General features: G+C 35.3%; 1 pseudogene; it reads right to left on the reverse strand.

Annotated features, from left to right (window-relative positions):
- Positions 1-787: 787 nt before the first annotated feature.
- Positions 788-24,004, reverse strand: part of LOC100981237 (THAP domain-containing protein 3-like) — a 103,978-nt pseudogene continuing 80,761 nt past the window's right edge.

The raw sequence follows: 24,004 nt of genomic DNA on the forward strand, positions 1-24,004 counted from the left end.
GAGGTAGTGCTTTATCTTCTTAGTATCTCTGTCAAAACTTAATAATTATTAGGCGGATGGATAAATGAATGAATACATGGATAAAAGACAAACTGTCTTGTAGAATTTAGATATTTTGAGAACAATATTTTATTTGCATCTCAAATATTCAGGTCTCCCAATATTATATTTTATAGTGGCCATTAGTTAGTACTTTTTACTGAAATGTTAATTTATCTTTTGAAATGACACTGAATCTCACTTTAGAAAGTTATTATAATAACTATTTCCCAGTCCTCCTTTAAAGTTATTCAATGTATCCTAACATCAGTTTCTATAAAATTGTTCCCCTTGTCTTTTCATATACATTTTATCAGCATATCTCCAGAGATTACAGGCATATTAAAATGTATTTAGGTTATTTTATTATATTACTGACAAACTACCCTTTTTAATGAGCAATATCCAGAAATGTCTAATATAAAGTATGCCTCTGGTATGTAATTTCTGAATAAATAAATAAATGAATAAAGGCAAAGAATTTTTATTCCAGTTAAAATATGGACACTGCAATAATTTTCTCAAGTAAAATCCTTTAATTGGAAGCAAGACCACAAATGGCACAACCCAAACCAACCTAAAATTATGACTTACTTATTTTGGAGCAGAAAGAGTTCTTAATTAGCATTTATATCAACCTCTTTATTTTATAGATGAGGAAACTGAGCTGCACATGTACTAAGTTACCAGTTCAGAGTCACATGACTTGACACAGTAAGGATTATAATTGATTTCCTCTCACTCTCACTTTTGTGCTTCTTCCATCCAGTCATGTGAACTCTTACTCAGATTACAAAATCAAATCTGATTGTTGGCTGCCCTGTCTCCTTGTCCCTCTCGAGAAATTAAGGTTGCAATTAATATGTTTATGCATCTAGGAAAGAGACAGAAAGAATCCCACTGAATAAGCAGACATTAAGCAGATTTCTGGTAGAATTCATCAGCACTTTTGGGAAAGAAGTTGTTTTCTGAGTGATAATAGATGAGGAGATATATTTTAGGAGAAATGGGAAATTTGGTAGGCCAGAGACATAACTGATCTAAGGCAAAACATAGGAAGCAAGCTAGACCGTATATCTATTGGAGACAGCAAACAGAATAATATTTTAAACAACTGGGAAATTGAAAAAAAATACAAGATAAGTGTCTTACTTTTGGTTTCAGACCTTTGTATAACGGCAAAGTTGAAAAGAGGGATCGTGAGACAAAAACTCAAGTTCTTGTTCACTTGGTTGAAATCTGCTAATTGAGGATTTGACTTATGAGGCTTAGGGGAAAGGTAGTAAGTGAAAGAAAGACATTAGAATCCAAGTTATAAAGCTGAGACTTAAGCTAATTTAATTCATTGTTCATAACATGCTTAGTAATGGTACTAAATTTGGGCAACAAAGTACAGCATGAGCTAAATCTCACCCATCGCCCGTTTTTGTAATTAAAAAGTTTGATAAAAAAATAGACACACCAGTTTATTCACTGTGTCTACAGCTGCTTCATATACCGGCAAAACTGAATCATTGCAATACAGACTATATGGCTCTCAAAGCCTAAAATATTTACTAACTGAATGTTTACAGAAAAAGTTTTCCAATCTCTGAATGAAATAATGCTTCATATTCTTTTACTAATTTAATTTTTTCAAGTTCTCAAAATGATAAAATATTCACTATTATATTCCCCATTTATAGAGGAATATTGGCATTAATAAGTATTCAAAAATAGTAGACATATGAAGGAATGAATCAACTTACTGCTATTATGATCAACATTTTCAGGTAGACTATGGGGAGGAATGACCTCATGGCAGAAAATTTTGGCTTCATTTTTCTTTTCATTGATTCTCAGGTATTTATGCCTTTGATTACTCAATATGATATTCTTCACTTTTCTCTCTCTAATTATCCTTATCTTTCCCCTATTTGTGCTTTTTTCTATTATCATTCTTCTCTAAAAGAGAATAATACATGTTGGATAAATACGTCATTTTGGTTCAAATAATTTTTGTGTTTTTAATATTTATGTTAAAAATATAAATCAAGTCTATTTTTTGTTTTCCAAAACCTAAACACATATTTACTGATATGTAGCACTTATAATTTTTTCTCTTTTTATTAAGGAACATTGATCATAAAAGAAGAAAATATGCCTGATTTATAATATTCTATGGAAATTCTGATACTTTATTGTTTTAACTCTCTGCCATTGACAACAATCCTGGAGGCTGACATTCTCTAAAGTTATTTATCTCAAAATAGATCAAAATGCAGATATTTATTGTATTGCTAGATGCTGTTTTGTATCTTGAGGTTTCACCTATGATGAGAAAAGTGAATGTTAAGTATATCTTAAAACAAATAATAATTGTCATATACTCAATAGTATTATGAAAAATTCCCTATAGATTATTACAAAACAACTTTTAAAAATTACGACATTAATTCTTTTTTCCAAAGACAGAGAACAAATTGAGTTACATTATGAGGTCTCAAGTAATACTCATAAGTAAGTTTATACATGTTTGTGTATACATAAATATAAAGAGAGCAACATCCATTTTATTTGTAAAAATAAATCTCAGAAATAATAATAACAATACCATAAACTGTCAAGGCTAAATTAATGTTGATTTTCAATGGATTTTCCCAGGTAAACGTTAAGAAACTTTATTGCTTTATTTGGCTATTTTAGTACAGCATATTGTTTTCTGTATTTGTGCTATATTATAGTGGCTCATAACAACATACAACACATACGTATCATTTACTAAAAAAAAATTGGAGAGCAGATTCTAGTAGTTTAGCAGAAAGCAAAATAGAACAGTTAATAATCATTAACTTAGACTGCTGAAGGCACCTGAACTTGAGTAAAGCATGAAGTGCTTGTCTTTGCCAGCAGCTCTCTGATTTCATGTCCTCATGGCAACTTGTCTCTTCTAGCTTACATATGGTAGCCACTCCAAAATCCTAGAACAACTTACACATTTCCCAAGATGAAGCTTCAAGAATTACTTTTCTTTCTTATTTCCATTCTATTTAGCTAATGAATGAAAAGTAAATCATACATGAATTTTCTTAGTAAAGAATGAAAATGTGAGAACTAATTGGAAAAATAGCAAAACACACACAGAATCAGTTTTCTGTAAGTATACACTACACTTACTGAAATCATCAAAATATGTTGGCATTTCTCTACTAAATTATTTATTATTATACCATGCAGTATTTAATTTTATATTGAATTGTTCTCCATTTACAATCAGGTCCTTTCAATTTGAGCACAAGTTTCTGAAAAATAGGATTTAAATTTTATACCTCCTTTGTGTTTTTTATTGGTGCCTAATACATTAATAGAGTAGTCAATTTATTATCTCTGACTGCCTCTTATGCACAAAGCCTTCTGAATTTATTAACATATAAATTCTAAGAAAGTATAATCAAGTTGTAGAGTCAGCTAATCATACAAAAGACTATTAATGTATTAAAAAAAACGCAAACTATAAGGTCTCATGAAAGGTACAGATAAAACATTCCTGAATGTATACAGTTGATATGAAAAAATACATTAAGACACATAAAAATAAGAGTCCATTATGGTAATAATCCAAAGGTGATCTGGTTCACAGTTTTCATTTCATAGGTGAGGAAACTAAATTAAATATGGTGTAATATTAGCACAATTTGCACAGCCAAAAATAGTAAGCTGGGGCTACAATTCAATTTGGCAAATTGTATTCACTGCACTCATTAGAAATATGTATTGGGCTTTACTGAAACATCACTGTAATAATGTTCCAGTTATCTATCAATGTGTAATAACCACCCACAACCCAAATTGGTGTCATGAAACAACAATCATTGTATTATGATCTGGGATTCTGTGAGTCAGACTCCAAGAAGGTACAGTGGGTATGATTTATTCCATTCTACATCTGAAAAACTTGAATGTTGGAATGACTTAAAGAGCTAGATGGTGGAATCATCTAAAGGTTTCTTTACACACGTGAGACACAGGGTAAAGATAGGATTGTTGGTTTCCATTTGGCTTGTGCATCTTCACAGCATGGCAAACTTGAGGTAACTGGAATTCTTACAAGTAACTCAGGGCTCCAAGAGTGAACGTGCTATTGAATAAGGCAGTATGATATTTGGTGACCTTGCCTTGGAAGTCACATAGCATCACTCCTACCATACTCTATGGTCGAAACAGTCACAAGCTACCCAGATTCAAGGGAAAGAATTCTCTACAGGGGAAGTGCCAAAATCCGTATTTTAAAGACAGCATACTTTATTTTTCCTTTCCTGGACTGACCTTTATAGAAAACATTTTTCCTCATTATTTTAATCTGAGTGTTCTGATAGTGGCAGTCAGTCTCTGTAGAACTGTTGTTACTTGCATGCTATAGTTAGAATAATTATTTAAAAAATTGTTTGTCACATAGAATGTTTTTCTACAGAATTCAACTTAAAAATGGCTCTATATCTGATAGAAGTATGAATACCGTAATGTGGTTGTCCTAAAAAAAAACATTAAATGTCCCACCTTCCTTCATTTTCACTTATTCCAATACTTTAAGTAAATAAATAGAACTCGAGAGTATATCAGGAAGATTATACATTTAATTAGTGTGCAACGGGATGTTATCTACATTGAAGATGTATGATATGGCACTATATCATTTACCATTTCACTGGACAGAAAGGTGGCTTCATTAAGAAAGAACATATGTAAGTCTAGGATCATTGTATTAGACAGGAAAAAAACAACCTGTTTGGGTTCTTTCACACCACTCAACACAGAACACTTCTGACACCAGATAGTTTAGAGGGTTTTCCCCATACACAAAACAATTCTTCAGTGGACACAAACTGAATGTCTTACAATTTAACTCCATTCTGACACTCTCTACCTGGAGATAGCATCAGATCCCACAGGTTAAGGTCTTAATCCAATAAGACCCAGCCCCAAATTCAGGTGTCAATTGCAAGCCCTAGGTTGTTCATCTTCCTAAACCTACCTAACAAGTTATAAAACAGCATTGCTATGACCCTTTCCTCGGGTTTGATGAACCTGCTACGCAACTCACAGATCTCAGGAAAATACTTAGATTTACTAGTTTATTATATTAATAAAGGACATGACAAAGGATATAGATGAATATCCACAAGAAGAAATACATAGGCTAACGTAAATGGGAATAGGTGTGGATTTTCCATGACCTCTTCAGGTGTGCCATTCTTCTAGCACCTCCATCTGTTTGGCAACCAAGAAACTCTCTGAAGCCTGTAGTTCAGGCATTTTCTTTTTATGGGGGCTTCATCATGTAGTCATGATTAATTACTAACTCAATCTCCAACCCCACTCCCGCTCCCACAGGTCGAGGAGTGAGGATGAAAGAAAGTTCTAAGCCTCTAATTATGGTTTGGTCTTTCTGGTGACCAGCCCCATCCTGAAACCCAACAAAAGTCATTAGAACAAAAGACATGCCTATCACCCAGGAAATTTCAAGAGATTTACAGCCTGTGTCAGAACCTGGAGTCAAAGACCAAATATTTGAACAAAAGATGCCTCTAGCACCATGATAACCAAGAAATTACAAGCATTTTACCAGGGATAGAGAAAAAATATGGACTTATTATATTACAATATAACAATCATGTTATTCAGTTGATGGTGCAATTGCTTAAAATACTAAAGAATCTTGAGATCAAATCTTCAAAGACTGAAAGTAAAACTTACATGGATAGTCTCAGACTTTTATTGCCTAAGGCAGAAGAGCTTTCCATTTTCACCTTCATTTTAAACTTTCCTCAGAAAAATCCATAGGAACTTTTCACATACTGTTTTCTCAATATGGAATATACCCCCACTTCTTTGTAATTTATCTAACTTTTCATTCAGTAAAATCAACCAGAATGTTCCTGCTTCATTCTTCCAAACTTTCCATTTCAAAATAGGCCCCCAACAAAACAGGGCTGTTTTTGGTTTCTTTGTTTTTTCCTCACTACTGGTACATGATATCTAGCATAATGTTAGATATCTTGCTATTAATTAAATATTTATTATGTAAGGAATACATGGATGATTACTCCATTTGGTGACATATCAAAATCAGAACATGTAGTCATCTGACTCCCAATTCCAGACACTAATAATTGAAATTCACAATATGATCCTAATGCGTTAAATATAACTTTTGTTTGTTGTCTCATTCATGATTCATTTAGTAGAAAAAATAATTCTTGTAGAGATTTTGTTTTGGTGCCAATAAATTAAAAATTTCAGCATTCTTTCTTTCTTTTCTTTTCTTTTTTTTTTTCTGAGATGGAGTCTCCCGCTGTTGCCCAGACTGTAGTGCAGTGGTGCCATCTCGGTTCACTGCCACCACCACCTCCCAGGTTCAAGCGATTCTCCTTCCTCAGCCTCTTGAGTAGCTAGGATTACAGGTGCGTGCCACCATGCCTGGCTAATTTTTATATTTTCAATAGAGATGGGTTTTCACCATGTTGCTCAGGCTGATCTCAAACTCCTGACCTCGTGATCTGCCTGCCTCAGCCTCCCAAAGTGTTGGGATTACAGGCATGAATATTAATTCCTAAAACTGAACTCAAAAACAAGTAAACCAAGCATAAAACATGAGAAATAGAATTTAGACCCTGTGTTTGCCTTAAATTATGAATAACTTTTAGTGGAATACAAGGGTAATTTGTTTTAGAATTTTCATTTCAACAGGAAAAAAGAAGAAATACTTATGTTTTGACAAAGAAAGATTTTAAAATACCAGACATTAGACAAAGGAACTCTTGAATTCTTCAGGGAAATATTTTTATCTGGATAACATACTTTTTTATTATATCTTGAAATTGTAATATGAACAGGTGGCTCTGGAGACTATGTTCACATCAGAAAATAAGACTTTTCAAAGAATAATGTCCTCTTCATAGCTGCCACAAAGAGCCACAGATGAGATATCAATGAATAGAGAAGTCAAAAATGTCACAGACATCTCAATTGCCAGACTCTCCTATGCCCAGCACGCCTGACTCTGTTTGAAACATGGGGCATGTCCATCAAATTTAAGAGTTGAAAATAGCTATATCAGGTCAAAAAGAAAAAGACTTTTTTTAATGTAGGAAATTTACACCACAGTTAAAGAGTCACTTTTATTGTATTCTTCTTCTATTTTGATAACATTCAGCAATTTTTTTAAAAAGTAAAAATTTTTTACTTGTTTGAGGTTTTCTCCCAGTGTCATGAAACTAGAATCGTTTTATTATAGGGGGAAAGAAAGATCAGTAAAAAAACATAAAACACTGCTTGATCATGTATAAGTGATCAACATGGTTCTCAATTGCTGTTTTATTTTACGTTTGCATTTCTTTTTCTCCAAATATAAATTTTGGGATATTTGGTGGTAATTAATCAAATGTAGTTTTACATTAATTATTAGTCCCTTCTTATACTGCTATAAAGAACTGCCCAAGACTGGATAATTTATTAAAAAACGAGGTTTAATTGACTCAAAGTTCTACAGGGCTGGAGAGGCCTCGGGAAACTTACAATCATGGCAGGAGAGAAAGCAAACATTTCCTTCTTCACATGGTGGCAGGAAGGAGAAGTGCTGAGTGAAGCAGGGAGAAAGCCCCTTATAAAACCATCAGATCTCATGAGAACCCATTCACCGTCATGCAAACAGAATGAGGGCAACCACCCCCATGATTCAATTACCTCCCACAGGGCCCCTCCCAGGACATGTGGGGATTATGGAAACGACAATTCAAGATAAGATGTGGGTGGGGAAACAGCCAAACCATATCATCATCTAAGTTTGAAAAAAAAAAAGTTATATTTGTTAAATGTATGTGCTGTAAGCTGCAGTCATTCTGAGCAATATTGTTAAGCACAGAAGCCAAGACATAGTAAAGTGAAATTAATGGAAATACTTTATAAGGGCTTTAAAGTTAGACACCTCAAACATTCATTAATGTTTTCCTTAAGTTATTTTATTTTTTTCTCTGTGGAATAAAAACAAGTAATTTATCTGTTCTACCTACAAAAAATTTCGATCATTTTAATTTTAGTATTCTATATCCCAGTATCTGATATCTCCTTATTTTACATTCCTTTGGTGCTCAGAGAAGTGGAAATGGTTATGAAGGTATCTATTTTATCCTTTGCATGGCCCTAAAAACTGTGACCAACAAAAAATCTGAGACAGATATCTGTCAATTTAGGATGTTTATTTTGCCAAAATTAAGGATGCATGCGAGTGACACAGCCTCAGGAGGTCCTGATGACATGTGCCCAAGGTAGTCAGAGCACATCTTGGTTTTATACATTTTAGGGAGACATGAGACATCAATTAATACATGTAAGATGAACATTGGTTAGGTCCAGAGAGGCAGGAAAATTCCAAATGGGGAGAGAACTTCTAGGTCATAGGTAGAGAAGAGACAAATGGTTGTATTCTTTTGAGTTTCTGATTAGCCTTTCCAAAGGAGGCAATCAAATATGTGTTTATCTCAGTAAGCAGAGGGATGACTTTGAATAGATTATTAGGCAGGTTTGCCCAAGCAGTTCCCAGCTTGACTTTTCCCTTTAGCTGAGTGATTTTGGGGCCCCAAGATTTATTTTCCTTTCACAAAGCTTAAAATGAGATCAAAATTTAAAATGTAGATTTCCTGTAGTCTACCACTGTACACTACAGCTGGAGAAACCGGAATTTTTAGGGTACAACAGTGGAGGGCAGAAGAGTCCAAACAGCAGGTTGTCACTATTGCTGAGATTGTAGGCATTTACAAAGCACAGTGAAAGGGAGCATCCGCCTTTCCTATTCTGGTTTCCTTAGTTTCCATAACAGTTAGTGAGGTCAGAAATAGGATCAGATAGGCAAATCTGGTGTAGGATGTATTTTTCTACACTTATGTGGCAGAATGAAAAAAAATCTGTGGTACTCAGAGCTCTGACACAGGCGTTATTATTTATCTCAATAATCTCTTCTTTGTCTTTCCATATGTCTTTATAGATTTTCCTTGAAAATAGAATATGGTAAAGTAACCCAAGTGAGGTCCGCACTTTATTTTGTTTCCCTGTGTTTTTCTCATGATAATATCATTAACTTCAAGAAGAAATGTATTTCCCATAGCACACACAGTTTGCTCTACCCTTCATACAGCTACATTCCATCCCTTGTTCTAAGTACCCTCCTTAGGGGCAATGAGAATGAAAATTTCTGCAGTATTTCCCTTTGTATGTTGGTTGCAGCTCCATAATGACTTTTTGACCTGTGGAGACACATCTCTGAATCATTGACTTTAGAAATTTATCTCTTCCAAGTAACCCAGATAAATTTTGACTTTGCAATAAAAATTATTATTTTTCTGATCAACATTGCTGAGTAAACGTATTTAATCATAAGGTTATATAAGTTCATATCTATCTTAATTTGCCAAATATGAGTCATATTTTACATAAAATAATGTTATGCAATACTGTACATATATTTATATTTATTATCTAATTATATAACACATATAATTTTATTCTGTGTAATTATATGTATAGATTATATTTATTATCTAATTATATTACACATATATTGTATTCTAATTATTTCTAATGAAGTTAAACATTTGTGCAGATATTTATGGCTTAGAAAGCTTTCAGCATATATGAGAGTATTTTATTTTTACAACATTTTGAAGAATTGCGGCCAAGCCCTTAAAGAACTGAATTTAAGATGGGCTTTATAAGTTTCTGATTTCTCAAAATTATTTAAGCAGTATATTCACAGCTTTCACTACTGTTTCTTGTGATATATCTCATTCTTTTTTGTTGTTGTTGTAGAGATGGAGACTAGCTCTGTCACCCAGGCTGGAGTGCAGTGGCCAGATCTCGATTCACTGCAACCTCTGCCTCCTGGGTTCAAGCGATTCTCCTGCCTCAGTCTCCTGAGTAGCTGGGACTATGGGTGCACACCAAAATGCCCAGCTAATTTTTGTATTTTTAGTAGAGATAGGGTTTCACTGTGTTGGTCAGGCTGGTCTCGAACACCTGACCTCGTGATCCACCCACCTTGGCCTCCCAAAGTGCTGGGATTACAAGCGTGAGCCACTGTGCCCAGCCGGTATACCTCGTTGTTTTCTACTGTACCATATTACAGCATTTCTGATGACTGAAGAGCAATGGAAACTGATGGTCATACATTATTATTAACTTTGCTTACCTCATGTGTGATGGCATGATACCTAGATTTTACATAAAATTATATTATAAAATGAAGAAGAATTAAGATATTTTTTCCTACAGTAATATTTTAATACTCTTAAATATATTAGGTCTAGTAGACTAATTAGAAATTCAGTCTTCTTTACAGTTAATTGCAATATTAAATTAAAAGCATGTCTTCCGTTCTCATTAAATATGTTAAATTGAACTATTATTACTGTCATGATTTCTTTTATTAGTATTATTATGACAAATCATAAATTGTATATGTTTATGGGGTACAAGGTAATGTTTTGATCTATGTATGAAATGTGGACTAAGTCTAACTGATTAACATAGCCATCATTTTGCTTACATATGATTTTTATGTTGAGACATTTCAAATATGCTCTCTTAGTTATTTTGGAATGTACAATACATTATTATTGACTATAGTCACCCTGCTGTGCAACATATCTCAACACTTATGCCTCCTGTCTATCAGAAATTCTGTACTCTTTGATCAACAACCTCTCATTCCCTCCCTCCCCACTCCACTCCCAGCCTCTGGCATACATACAGTGATACTGATAAATGGAATATTTAGTATGTCAGAAGGTAATAATGTGACAAAATGGATAATATGTAAAGGTTTAAAAACAAAGCAAAACAAAACATGAACACATATTAGTGGTTGGAAACACTAAAACAAAGCAAAACAAAACATGAACACAGATTAGTGGTTGGAGAGGTAAAGATTAAATAGTGATTTAATGGAGAATATCACTTAGAAGGTAATATTTGAGACAAAAATTTGAAAAAAATTACTAAATTGTTATATTTCCTGAGATACTTAATTGTGGCATTAAAAAGATTTTGATATATCTGCAATTAATATTAACTGGCAAAAATAATGAATATAGACATCTCTATGTTTAAATGGAATCAAAAAATACAAAATACAGATTCTCATTTTAATGTATTCCTTCTATTCTTAATCCTTTCTTAAAATGGTAGAATAACAATAATAAAAACCATAATTTCATGAATGGCTACTATATCAGGCATAGTTAAAGTCAGTCACAGAGACTGACTCAGTCTAATTTCAGCAACAAAACAAAAAACTTTGTAAAGGACACTAAGATTCACATAATTTGATTTATTTAATAAAGCATCCATCACTACACCATGCTTTGCTAATTTTTTTTTTTTTTTTTTTTTTGTATTTTTAGTAGAGACGGGGTTTCACCATGTTAGCCAGGATGGTTTTGAACTCCTGACCTCGTGATCCGCCTGCCTCAGGCTCCCAAAGTGCTGGGATTACAGGCATGAGCCACCGCGCCTGGCCAAGGATTTTTATGTCTTTGTGCTTTACCCTGTGTTTCCACAACTGTGTCTAAGGCATAATAGGAACCCAATAAGTATTTATTGAACAAATAAATGAATGGACAAATCTAACTGATGGCTGGAGAATCATACCTGGCAAGGGATCATAATGAAGTGGCTTTGGAAGCTGGGTAGATGGAACAGTCAGATCATGACATCACCAGTAGGAAGAATGTTTTTTCAAATGTTAATATAGAGTCCTTGTCTTGCTGTTCAATATTCAAATTTAATGAAGAAAAAATTCAGCCTGGAATGGCAGTGTGAAGAGTTTGGTAAATCCACTCTTCTGGAAAACACTCATGTAACTATTGAAATTTGTAAAACAGAACAATTTGAATTCTCTGGAAATTGACCTAAGTGCACAAAGCAAACTAAGAAGCACTCACTCAAGAATATATTCTGAATATTCACAAGAACAATGGGAGTCTAAGGCATTTGAATAAGAATCTGATATTACCACCCACCACCCTCCAGTTACATGTTTCAAAAACTTTACTCCAAAGGTGTGCATCCAAGACGACGGAGGCTATCTTTCCTTTCAGTTCACAGTTGTGTGATGATGCTGCCTAGGAGGGACACACTGCTGCATTTTCTCATTTTTACCCCCATCCTAGCTACATGTTCTGGAAGCTCTATTCTGGATTGGTGTGTTTAAGGAAACTAATTCTCTTCTCCCACCTTGCTTCCATTCACAGGGAAGAATCTTTACCCAGGCAGGGTGTTCTCAAGAACACTGGGATCTCAATTGCCCATACTCTCCAGCTCCTACTTGTCTGGCAGTGGTTCTGTTATAAGAAAGGGGTCCTGATCCAGACCCCAAGAGAGGGCTCTTGGATCTCGCACAAGAAAGAATTCAGGGCTAGTGTGCAGTGCAAAGTGAAAGCAAGTTTATTAAGAAAGTAAAGAAATAAAAGAATGGCTACTCCATAGACTCCCTCGGGGCTGCTAGTTGCCCATTTTTATGGTTATTTCTTGATGATATGCTAAACAAGGGGTGGACTATCTATGCCTCTTCTTTTTAGACCATATAGGGTAACTTCCTGATGTTGCTATGCAATTGTAAACTGTCATGGTGCTGGTGGGAGTGTAGCAGTGAGGACAACCAGAGGTCACTCTTGTGGCCATTTTGGTTTTGGTGGGTTTTGGCCGGCTCCTTCACTGCAACCAGTTTTATCAGCAAGGTTTTTATGACCTGTATTTTGTGCTGACCTCCTATCTCATTGTGTGACTTAGAATGCCCTGTCTGGGAATGTAGCCCAGTAGGTTTCAACCTCATTTTACCCAGCTCCTAGTCAAGATAGAGTTGTTCTGGTTCACATGCCTCTGACTGTTCTATGATGAGAGAGGTGAAAATTCAGGGCTTTTCCTCCTCATTTCTCCTCAGCTTCTGGTTATAGGACAGAGATGTAATTCCAGAGAAACAGGCTGCCACCCCTTCCTCCAGTGGGATACAACAGAGGTTCTGCCTAGGTGAGAGGCAAAACAAAGACAGGTAGGTGTGTTAATCTGTTGAAGGGGGTGACTTCATTTGGAAAAGAGGATGGAAATCACATGCCTTAAGGTTTTCTCAAAAAGTATAGTTCTAGTAGTGAGCAATTAATAATAGAAGAATAGAGAATTAAGAGTAGAAGGCTAATAGTTCCATGAATATAGCTGTAACAAGAAGTAACACATAAGGATAACTTTTGACTAGCCACTAGATGAACAGTAAAATATGTAAACCCAGGGGTGACTGCTAGACAAGCAAGCTTAAAATTTAAAAGTGAAGGGGGGAAAATATGTCATCTGAGACTTCACATTACAAGGGAAATAGATTTCATTAATTAATTTAGCCAAGTCATTAAGCAAATAACACTAAACACCAACATCAACCCCTGGTGGGTAGTGGTGGAATGGTTGCTAACTTATACTCTCTAAAATGTCCAATTTTTGACCAAAAAAATTATGAAAGTCAAAGAAATAAGGTAATGTGTACCTTACTCAAAGAGGATTTTAAAAAGCAAGGAATATAAACTGTTTTTGAGGGTACCCAGATGTTAGAATTAGCAAAGACTTCAACAGGACTATTATAAATATGTTCAACAAACTAAAGAAAATTGATGAGAATGACATCAAATAGATTATAAATAAAGAGGTAGATATTTAAAAAATACATATTTTGAAGTGGAAAAGTACCATAATGAAAAATAAAAAATACCTAAAGGGATTTAGCAGTAGCTTTGAGCTGGCAGAAGAATGAATCAGCAAACTTGAAGATAGATTATTAGAGAGTATGGAATCTGAAGAACAGGGAAAAAAAATTCAGGAAAACGAACAAAGCCTCAGAGATCTGTAGGATACTATTAAGTGCACAAACATATGCCCAGTGGAATGTAAAGGAAAAAAAAGAAAAGGGCATACAATACACGAAGATATAATGCCTGAAAACTTCCCAGATATAATGAAAACCATTAATCTACATGTACATGAAACTTAACAAATTCCTAGTAAACTTTTAAAATATATATATACATATAGTCAAAATGTTGAAAGCTAATGACAAAGAAAAAATTTTTAAAGCGGCAAGAGAAAAATAACTTACCATATACCAGCAAACACAAATAAGATAAACAGCTGATTTCTCCTAAGAAACAGTAGAGTCCAGAAAGCAGTGAGGTGACTTATTCGAGGTGCTTAAAGAAAAGAGCTGTCAACCAAGAGTCCTATATGCAGCACAGCTATTTAAAATGAAGGCATAATAAAACATTGAAAACCAAGACTGAAAGGATTTGTTGCTAGCAGATGTACCTTATAAGAAATACTAAAGAAATTTATCCATGCTAAAATAAAGTAATATCAGACAGTAATTCTAATTGACATAAAAAAGTGCCAGTAAAGATAACAACCCAGTAATTATAAAAGACACTTACATATTTCTTTTCTTTTCTTAATTGATTTAAAATACTACAAATAATATCTAAAAAATTGAAATACTGGTACTATAGCATATAAACATATAACATATTTGACAAAAACAGCCCAAAGTAGTGAGGGAAAGATGATTACAGTGGAGTAAGAAAGTGACATTGAGTTATTAACTCTACTCCACTGGAAGACTATCAAGAGTGATAAATAAGTTTCATCAAAAACACTATAAACGTATTTTTGTCCTTTCTTCAGTGACCTAACTTTATATATGGCAATGATTATAACACTGCATTGTGGTGTTTGTAAGATATACAGATATAATACATTTGACAATAATAGCACAAAGAGGGGTAGTGAAGAAAACTAAAATAGTACCCCCTTTTCTGCATGGGATATATTCCAAGATTCCCCAATGAATGCCTGAAACCAGCACATAGTAACGATACCTATATACACAATGTTTTTCCTATGCATAATAATAAAGTTTGAGGTATGACAGCAAAACTAGTATAAATTTCCTTTTCCTTCTTCACAATTTGAAGGATGAAAGTTTTGCTCTTACCCTAGATCTTAGCAGCCAAAGTATATGATTTTTTTCTTTTCTTATTAAGTTTTGATCCTTTATCTTTTAATGTAAAGAAAGTATTTTATAGCTTCATTTTGGCATATTCAGATTGTCATCACCAATACTATTGTGTTTTGGGCCATTATTAAGTAAAATAAGGGTTACTTTTGCACAAGCACTGTAATATCATGAAAGCAAATCTGATAAATGAGATGGCTACTAAGTGACAAAAGGGCAGGTAGCATATACAGCATGGATATGCTGAACCAACAGATGATTCATGTCTTGGGCAGGATGCAGTAGAATGGCATGAGGTTTCATCGCACTACTCAGAATGACACATTTTAAAATTTATAAATTTTTTGTTTATGGTATTTTTCATTTAATGCTTTCAGTCTGTGGTTGACCACAGCTAACTGAAACCATGAAAAGTAAAATAGTGTGATATAGTTTGGCTGTGTCCCCACCCAAATCTCATCTTGGATTGTAACTTCCCATAATTCCCTCATGTTGTGGGAGGAACCCAGTGGAAGATAATTGAATTAATGGGAGCCTTTTCTCCCATACTGCTCTCATGGTAGTCCATATGTCTCACAAGATCTGATAGTTTTATAAGAGGAAACCCCTTTCTCTTGGCTCTCACTCTCTTTTCTTGTCTGCCACCATGTGAGACATGTCTTTCACCTTCTGCCATGATCGTGAGGCCTCCTCAGCCACATGGAACTGTGAAGCCATTAAACCTTTCTTTTGTAAATTCCCCAGTCTTGTATGTCTTTATCAGCAGCATGAATACAGAATAATACACAGTGAATAAAAATGACCGTATAGTGAAACAAATTGTATATGTATCACTACATTTAAGTTGGTAGAAATCTCAGATAGATGTGGCTAATTTGAGATGCAAGCTGTAATCCCAAGATTAACCACTAAGAAAGTAACTCCAATAAACATAAAATTAAAAATAAATTAGTATTCACTTAATCAACACTGGGTCAAGTGCTGATATCTGACCTAGTAGATGCTCAATGTCTTTAGCTAGCACAACTAATTATTTGACCTCTATTTTTCAGATTCTCTTTGGTATCACGTGTACAGAATTGGTGGGTTCTTGGTCTTACTGACTTCAAGAATGAAGCCACAGATCTTCATGGTGACTGTTACAGTTCTTAAAGACTATGTGTCTGGAGTTTGTTCCTTCAGATGTTCAGATGTGTCAAGAATTTCTTCCTTCTGGTGGGTTCGTGGTCTCTCTCACTTCAGGAGTGAAGCGCAGACATTCACAGTGAGTATTACAGTTCTCTAAGGCGGCACATCTGGAGTTGTTCAACCCTTCTGATGGGTTTGTGGTCTCGCTGGCTTCAGGAGTGAAGCTGCAAACCTTCACAGTGAATGTTACAGCTCATAAAGGCAGTGCAGACCCAAAGAGTGAGCAGCAACAAGATTTATTGCAAAGAGTGAAAGAACAAACTTTCCACAGCGTGGAAGGGGACCGGAGCAGGTTGCTGCTGCTGGCTCAGGCAGCCTGCTTTTATTCCCTTATCTGACCCTGCCCACATTCTGCTGATTGGCTCATTTTACAGAGAGCTGATTGGTCCATTTTACAGAGAGCTGATTGGTCCATTTTACAGAGAGCTGATTGGTCCATTTTACAGAGAGCTGATTGGTCTGTTTTGACAGGGTGCTGATTGGTGCGTTTATAATCCCTGAGCTAGACAGAGTGTTGATTGGTGTATTTACAATCCTCTAGCTAGACTTAAAGGTTCTCCAAGTCCCCACCAGATTAGCTAGATACAGAGGGCTGATTGGTGCATATACAATCCTTGATCTAGACACAGTGCTGACTGGTGCATATACAATCCTCCAGCTAGACATAAAAGTTTTTCAAGTCCCCACCCAACTCAGAAGCCCAGCTGGCTTCCCCTAGTGGATCCCACACCAGGGTGGCAGGGTAGAGCTGCCCACCAGTCCCCACGCCACACACACCTGCACTCCTCAGGCAGTGGATGGGACCTGGTGCTGTGGAGCAGGGGGTGGTGCTCATCCAGGAGGCTCGGGCTGTGCGGGAGCCCACCACGGGGTGGGAGGGCTCTGGCATGGCGGGCTGCAGGTCCCGAGCCCTGCCCCACGGGGAGGTGGGTGAGGCCCGGCCGAGAATTCGAGTGCTGCATGGGTGGGCCAGCAGTGCTGGGGGACCCAGTGCCCCCTCCGCAGCTGCTGGCCCAGGTGCTAAGCCACTCACTGCCTGGGGCTGGCGGCACTGGCTGGCTGCTCCAAGTGCAGGGCCCGCCAAGCCTGTGCCCACCCTGAACTTGCACTGGCCGGCCAGTTCCACGTGCGGAGCCCAGGTTCCCGCCCTGGTCTCTCCCTCCACACCTCCCTGCAAGCAGACGGAGCCGGCTCCGGCCTCGGCCAGCCCAGACAGGGGATCCCACGGTGCAGGGGTGGGCTGAAGCGCTCCTCAAGCACAGCCAGAGTGGACACGGAGGAGCTGAGAGCGAGCAAAAGCTGCTAGCACGTTGTCACCTGTCAGGTGTGACAATATGACAAGTATTGAACTATACTCAGAAAGCTCATCTGTTTGGAAGTAGACATAATTCCTCCATGTTCTATTAATCCTTCAGTTTGCTAAATATAGATATTCAACAAGCCCTAGAGGTTGATACAGTCAGAAAATGAGAAAAAAGTGTGGATCTCCAAATCACTATGGAGGCAAAATTCCCACCATCTTGCAATACTTACCCTTGATTTATATGTAATTAATAGATGCACTTTTACTGAATGGGAGCTAATGATATTTTCATGTTTTTTATAGCATTTTAGCCAGTCTTAACTGATATAATTCCTAACTGTAGTCAACTATAATCTCAACAGATCGTATGAAGTAAAATGATTCATCCTCCAAAAGAAAATTTGGATTTAATTTCATAAGAAAACTGAATGTTGGCTGTGTTCACATTCTGGATCTTAAGTACTGTGATAAGTTTTTAATATATATGTGTGTGTGTATATATATATGAATATATATGTGTATATCTTACACATAATTATAAGCAATATTATTGAAATTATTTTCATAGTCATCATATACCAAATCCTATAAGGTGATTATTATTATCCCATTCGTTGAGAAGAGAAGAAAGAAACTAAGAGTAGCTAAGTATATTAAATATTTGAGTTTTAACCAAAGTCTTTCTAGCTCCAAAAAAATAAAAGTTTTTAACCAGTACTTTACCCACTATGGCCAAAAATTTCTTTGATAATCTGAAAGACTCTGGTTTAAGTATTAATTGACTTTAAAAGTTACAAATTATTTTTTGATATTCTGTTTCACTCATTTGATACAATACCTTCCAAAACACACTTTTTATTATATTAAAATAACCTCCTTAAAATTTTATTTTTGTGGCAAGCAATTCACCTTTTCCAATACATTTAATGCCTCCCTTAAAACCTATCCATTTAATGAAAAGCTAAATATCAAGATTAATATTGAAAAAATGATCCTTTTCTCTTAAATTCATGTGGCAGAATTTCATTCAATATGAGCTATCTATACTTTGTTCTAAGTATGTCTAAAGATGTTGGTCTCCCTAAGCTTTTCATTGTTGGTTTATTAATAGTCTGTTGATACCAGAAATGCAATGCTGCAACATAGGCCAAAATGAATTATGAAAACTGTGGTGACTTCCTACCTAAATTAGTACAAATACATCTGTCTTTTATGTTATGCTTTTATTCAATAAGGAAAAGGGTATTTGACTTGGGTAGATTGTTTTATCAAAACTGAGTTTCTCATTCCACCCACTCTCTTCAAAGAAAGAAAGAAACTGTTCCTCCTATGGCTTTTCCCATGTTTATAGCAGATCATTCTTTCTGTCACTCACAGGAAAAAAAAAATCATGGGTCATCTGTGACACCTCACTTTCTCTCATAACAGACATAAAACCCACAAGGAAATCTTACTGGTTCTACTTTCAGAATGAAATCTGAGCCTGACCCCTTGCCCACCACCCAATCTGCTGGCACTCTCTTGGGAGCCACGGCCTTCTCTCCCTCTCATCACTGCAACAGCCTTCTCGCTCCTCTCCCCACTTCCATCCTTGTCTTGTTTATTCTCAACACAGTAGCCAGAGTGTGCCTTTTAAAATACGAACCAAAACAATTTGGTTTACTTCACAAATTCCACCCATGGCTCTTGCTAATCCATTTAGAATGTAATTAAAAGTTTTAAAAAATAGGCTTATTTGCCTTCCACAATCACCCTCCTTCCCCCATGTCCTTCTATTCTCTCCTTGCTTACTTTGCTTGCAGGAAACTGTGCTCCTTAACCGCTTGATGGACACTCCTGTTCTCGGGCTTCCACACTGCCACTGCCTTGGCTTCAAACGTTTTCCCTGCTCATGCACAGCACTCACTCTCGCACCTTCAAGTCTTGGTTCATGTGTTACAGGTTCACCGAGGCCTTCCCTCACAATTTATCTGAAATTAAACCCACATGCAAGGGATGCCTTCCACTGCTGATTCACCTAACCCTGCTCTGCATTTTCTTTTTTTCTGTATTACTTCCCACTATTAGATAATTTACTTATTCATTCTTTTTTTTAGTTGCCTCTCTCTAAACTCTGAACATGAACTTCATGAGCACAGGAGTGTTTCATTTATTCTTGATGGAAATAGTGCCTAGTACATAGTTGACTCTCAGTACCAATTTGATAAAGAATGGATGTGGTAATTTAATTAAATTCATGCCTATATATGGCATTGTAAGAATTTATGTATTTTTTGTAATACTTTTCGAACTGTTTGGAGAAGACTCTACAATAACATTCTAATATAATGGCATCTAATTCCCATGCAACCCACAATTTCCTTGTGGTTTGTATGTGGGATATGAGAGGAAGTGAGGAGTTATACATGTTATTCCCCATATGTTCCTTACTCTGGAATAATTAATAAAAATATCTTAATTTAAAAAGTCATCATTCTGATAATTTTCAGTGTTTCATGGAGATTAGAAGGAAGAAAATTCAATCAGATGCTTTAAATTAACTCTAAATGAATGCTAAGCACTTAGACATACATCATGTTATTTCCTTCTTGTAAAAACTTGGGATGTTCATTTGTTAATTCCTTTTTTGAATACATTTACCCCACGACTCATAGCTGACACCTTCATGAAGCTTCTGCGGTTCACAATTCTATATTCTTTTCAAAACTCCTTTTTATAAGAAAATAAAATAAAATTTCCATGTAAGGTAAGTTCATCAGACTTCTATTGCATAAAATATGTATGAACCAAAATTTTGAAATATTATAGTAATAATAAAGCACTAAATATTGTAAATATATCAAAAAGATGAATAGTCACGAAATAAGAAGGCTTACGTATTATTTTACAAACCAGGTTAGTTAAAATGTTCAGGTAGTATTCTTATTTCTTTTTGCAATATCTAGCCTCACCAGGATATCCTCTAGAAGAGAGCAAGCTTTGAAGTTCACAAAATTTGATTCAACATTGGCATATCAACCTGACTTCAAAGGGATTTACACTGCTGGAGAATTTCACTGAGTTCAAGAAAGAAAGGAGAATCTAAACTTCCTGTGAAATCTAACTTCAGAGTGCCTGGTAACTTCAACGAAATCAGATACATTTGGGTATCAAAAACAGCTCAATTCGCACAGAATATTTCTTTTTAATTGTCTGTTTGTTTAATATTTATTGAAATGTAACAATAGAAAAACAAAAAGTTAGGAGTTTAGTGTTTGGGGGATAAAGCTTTCCTAAACATATATTTAATTTTAAGTAAGAAATAATATTGATATAAATGTTTTCTTTCCTGCCCATTCATATGTGCACTGGTTTATCAATCTCATTTTTACTTTCCCTACAAAACTTTCCCTAAAATTCCACTTATTTTTTATGAGCATGCTTGATTTCATTTAGCATTTATTGCATTTAATGTTTATTTCATTTCTTTCACTGAAGTTTAACACTTACATTTCCAGAGTCAAAATTACTTTCAGGTTTCCATCAGTGTGTCCTGCACTTTAATTCTACTCTTTTTTGTGGTCATGGCATTCTCTTCCCATTCCTACCTTCCTCCAACCCAACCCATTATGGTATTTTCAAAATTTATAGCTATGAAAGTGCTACTTATTCTATAAGGCCCATTTGAATATTCCATCTATTTTCAGTGTCTCTTGCTATGTCCAAGACTACATGTTTTATTACCTTCGCATTTATCTGTGTGAATGAATGACTATAATTCATTTCTACCTCCCATCACTTCTTCTCTCTGGTTTAATTGAAGAAAAAATTATTTAATTATTTTGAGTAAAACTATTAAATTGAATAATTGCAACCCCCTCCATTATATGTAACATATACACAGGATGAGTAGAAATTGATGAGACTAAATTTATAATTCCTAAGTCAGACCTCTTAAACGGTTAACAATATACAATTAATAACAATGCGTGTACTTTATAAACTCTCATAACAATTCTATTGATTTTCAGATTTGAATAAATGAGGTATTTGAAAAGGTATTACTCTGTGGGAAGTTTAAGAGATTGATAGCCAGTAACATATTTTAATGATAACTACATTTTATTCAGCTATTTTTGCAGGTGAAGATGTGTGCTAACCTATAAGGAATGGTATTATTATCTGCATTTTGTTAATGAGTACATTAAACTTTGGAGAGATTAAATTACTCACCCATGATCACGCAGAGTCAAATCTAGGTCTTCTCTCTCCAGAGCAAAAGCCAACCTAATAAAATTACTAGAAGTTAGAACTGAAAGGTAACTTAGAAATCATTTCTTCCTTACCTCTCATCTTACAAATGAAGAAATTGAGACAAAAATAGTTTCCTGCCCAAAGTTGCCAAGCTCTTGGACAAAACTCACTCTACCCTTGCCACCTCAACCTGTAATAACTGCAGTGAGCAAGTGGAGCTAAGAATTTCTGTTAAGTATAAAAACCGGAATGCACAGATAGATTTATTTCACTTCCCTAGTAGAGAACAATACTAAGCTGGAAAAAGATATGCAAAATATCACCCCTGGTGCCCTCTTTTACAGTCAGGAGAGATCCAGAGTGTATACCTCCTTTTAACACTTTAAAGGTCACAGCCTCCTGGCTGCTTATTTCTGGAAGCTGATAAATCCACCTTCACTGAGAGTGGAACTCCAGATCCCTTTTTGGCCCTAACTTAATCCAGGAAAAGGCAAGATCTTAGAAACTGTGGGCTGGATTATTCTTGATTTGGGGTGGAACAGACATGCTGCCTATGTTGATTCTTCACCTTTGTTGATGAAGTTTAAAAGTTTTAGTGAAGCCATTTGTGACTCCTGAGAGTCAAAACTTCCTCACATAAAGGGTAGTGTATAAGACCTAGAGGAAATATTATATTAATTCTGGTCCTGGGTGTGACTTTGTCTGGAAAAGAACAAATTGCTTACAAGTGCACTCACACCTCTTTCTGTCTTCCATGGCTGTTTCTGAGACTTCCTAACATCGTGCTGTTCATTAAAAATATATATATACCTTTACATCGTAAACAATTTTGAACCTGCTTAATAAAATGTAGAACTGAGAAAATTAAAACATTTACTTCATTCTAGATGCTCATTTTTTAATAGGTTAGGTGGTTTTATTGTGTGCTTTTGATGATAAGGAAGCAAAAGATAAAAAAGATACAGTCCCTGCCCATGATGGCTTAAATTTCAGTGGGAGAGACAAATAAATGCACAAGCAGAGTATTTCTATATAATGTGGTAACTTGCACAAAAATCACTTTACTTTGGAACACAAATAAAAGAAAAATTAATGTATAGTACTACATTTTAAAATAAAATATAGACATCTAAATAAAATTGTTAAAGTAAAATGGATAACAATCAATTCAATAAATAAGATCATAATTTGGATATGCTTTTGGAAAAACATGCACACACAATAGGGCTAATTAAGCTGTTTATCTCAGAAATTTTACACTCTAAAATGTTTACATAAAACTAGCAGTAGCAGAGACGGTTAACTGATTACCAAACATGTTTCTTTTCTATTGGGAGCATAGCTCTGCTAAATTTTTCTTCCTTTGTTTCTGTTAGGCTTGACAGTGATTGAGTTTTATCCAGTAGAATGTGAGTAGAAATTATAAATAGCTCTTTCGCATATAACCATCAAAACCTCCAGTGTATACATTCTACATGTGCTTTCCCCTCTCAGCTTGGTGCAGATGAGCATAATGACTGGGGGAATAGGGGAGCCATTGCTGGGAAGACTTGTGTCCCTCAGTCAGTAAGTAGAGGTGAATCCCTCAATGACCAGGGACATATTTTCATGGCTGTTAAGTGAGCAAAAAATGACCTTAAATATTGGTTGGGTCATTATAATTTGGGGGTTCAGGTGACATTCTACTAATATGCCAGCCCTTCAGAAGAAGTGAAATATAAACACTACTCTCACCTTTTTAAAAAATCACACAGGGGTTAATTGAGCATGATTTATGAAGTCACAGGATTTTAGAGCACAGATTGTAGAGAATAATAGCCATAGAATATTAGGCATAATTTAGTCAAACAGCCTCATTTTAACAATGAGGAAATTGATTTAAATTACCAAGAGTAATTTGAATCCCTTCTCTTTGTTCCCACATCTCTAAGATTGATAACTGTTCCTACGGTAGCTACTTTTCTTTTCTCTTCTTATATTTCAGTTGTCTCATTATGAATTTTGTACCTAGTTAATAATTGTTCATATTAAAATTTCATTGTTCAAATAACTGGTATGGGTTCTTTCTTCTTACTGAACCCTGGTGTGGACATAGGAGGTTTATATCCTTTGTTGGTGAATGAAATAAACAAAAATATGAAGCAAATTATTACTTACCCCAATAG

Source organism: Pan paniscus, chromosome 1, assembly GCF_029289425.2.
Source record: "Pan paniscus chromosome 1, NHGRI_mPanPan1-v2.0_pri, whole genome shotgun sequence".
Taxonomy (NCBI): domain Eukaryota; kingdom Metazoa; phylum Chordata; class Mammalia; order Primates; family Hominidae; genus Pan; species Pan paniscus.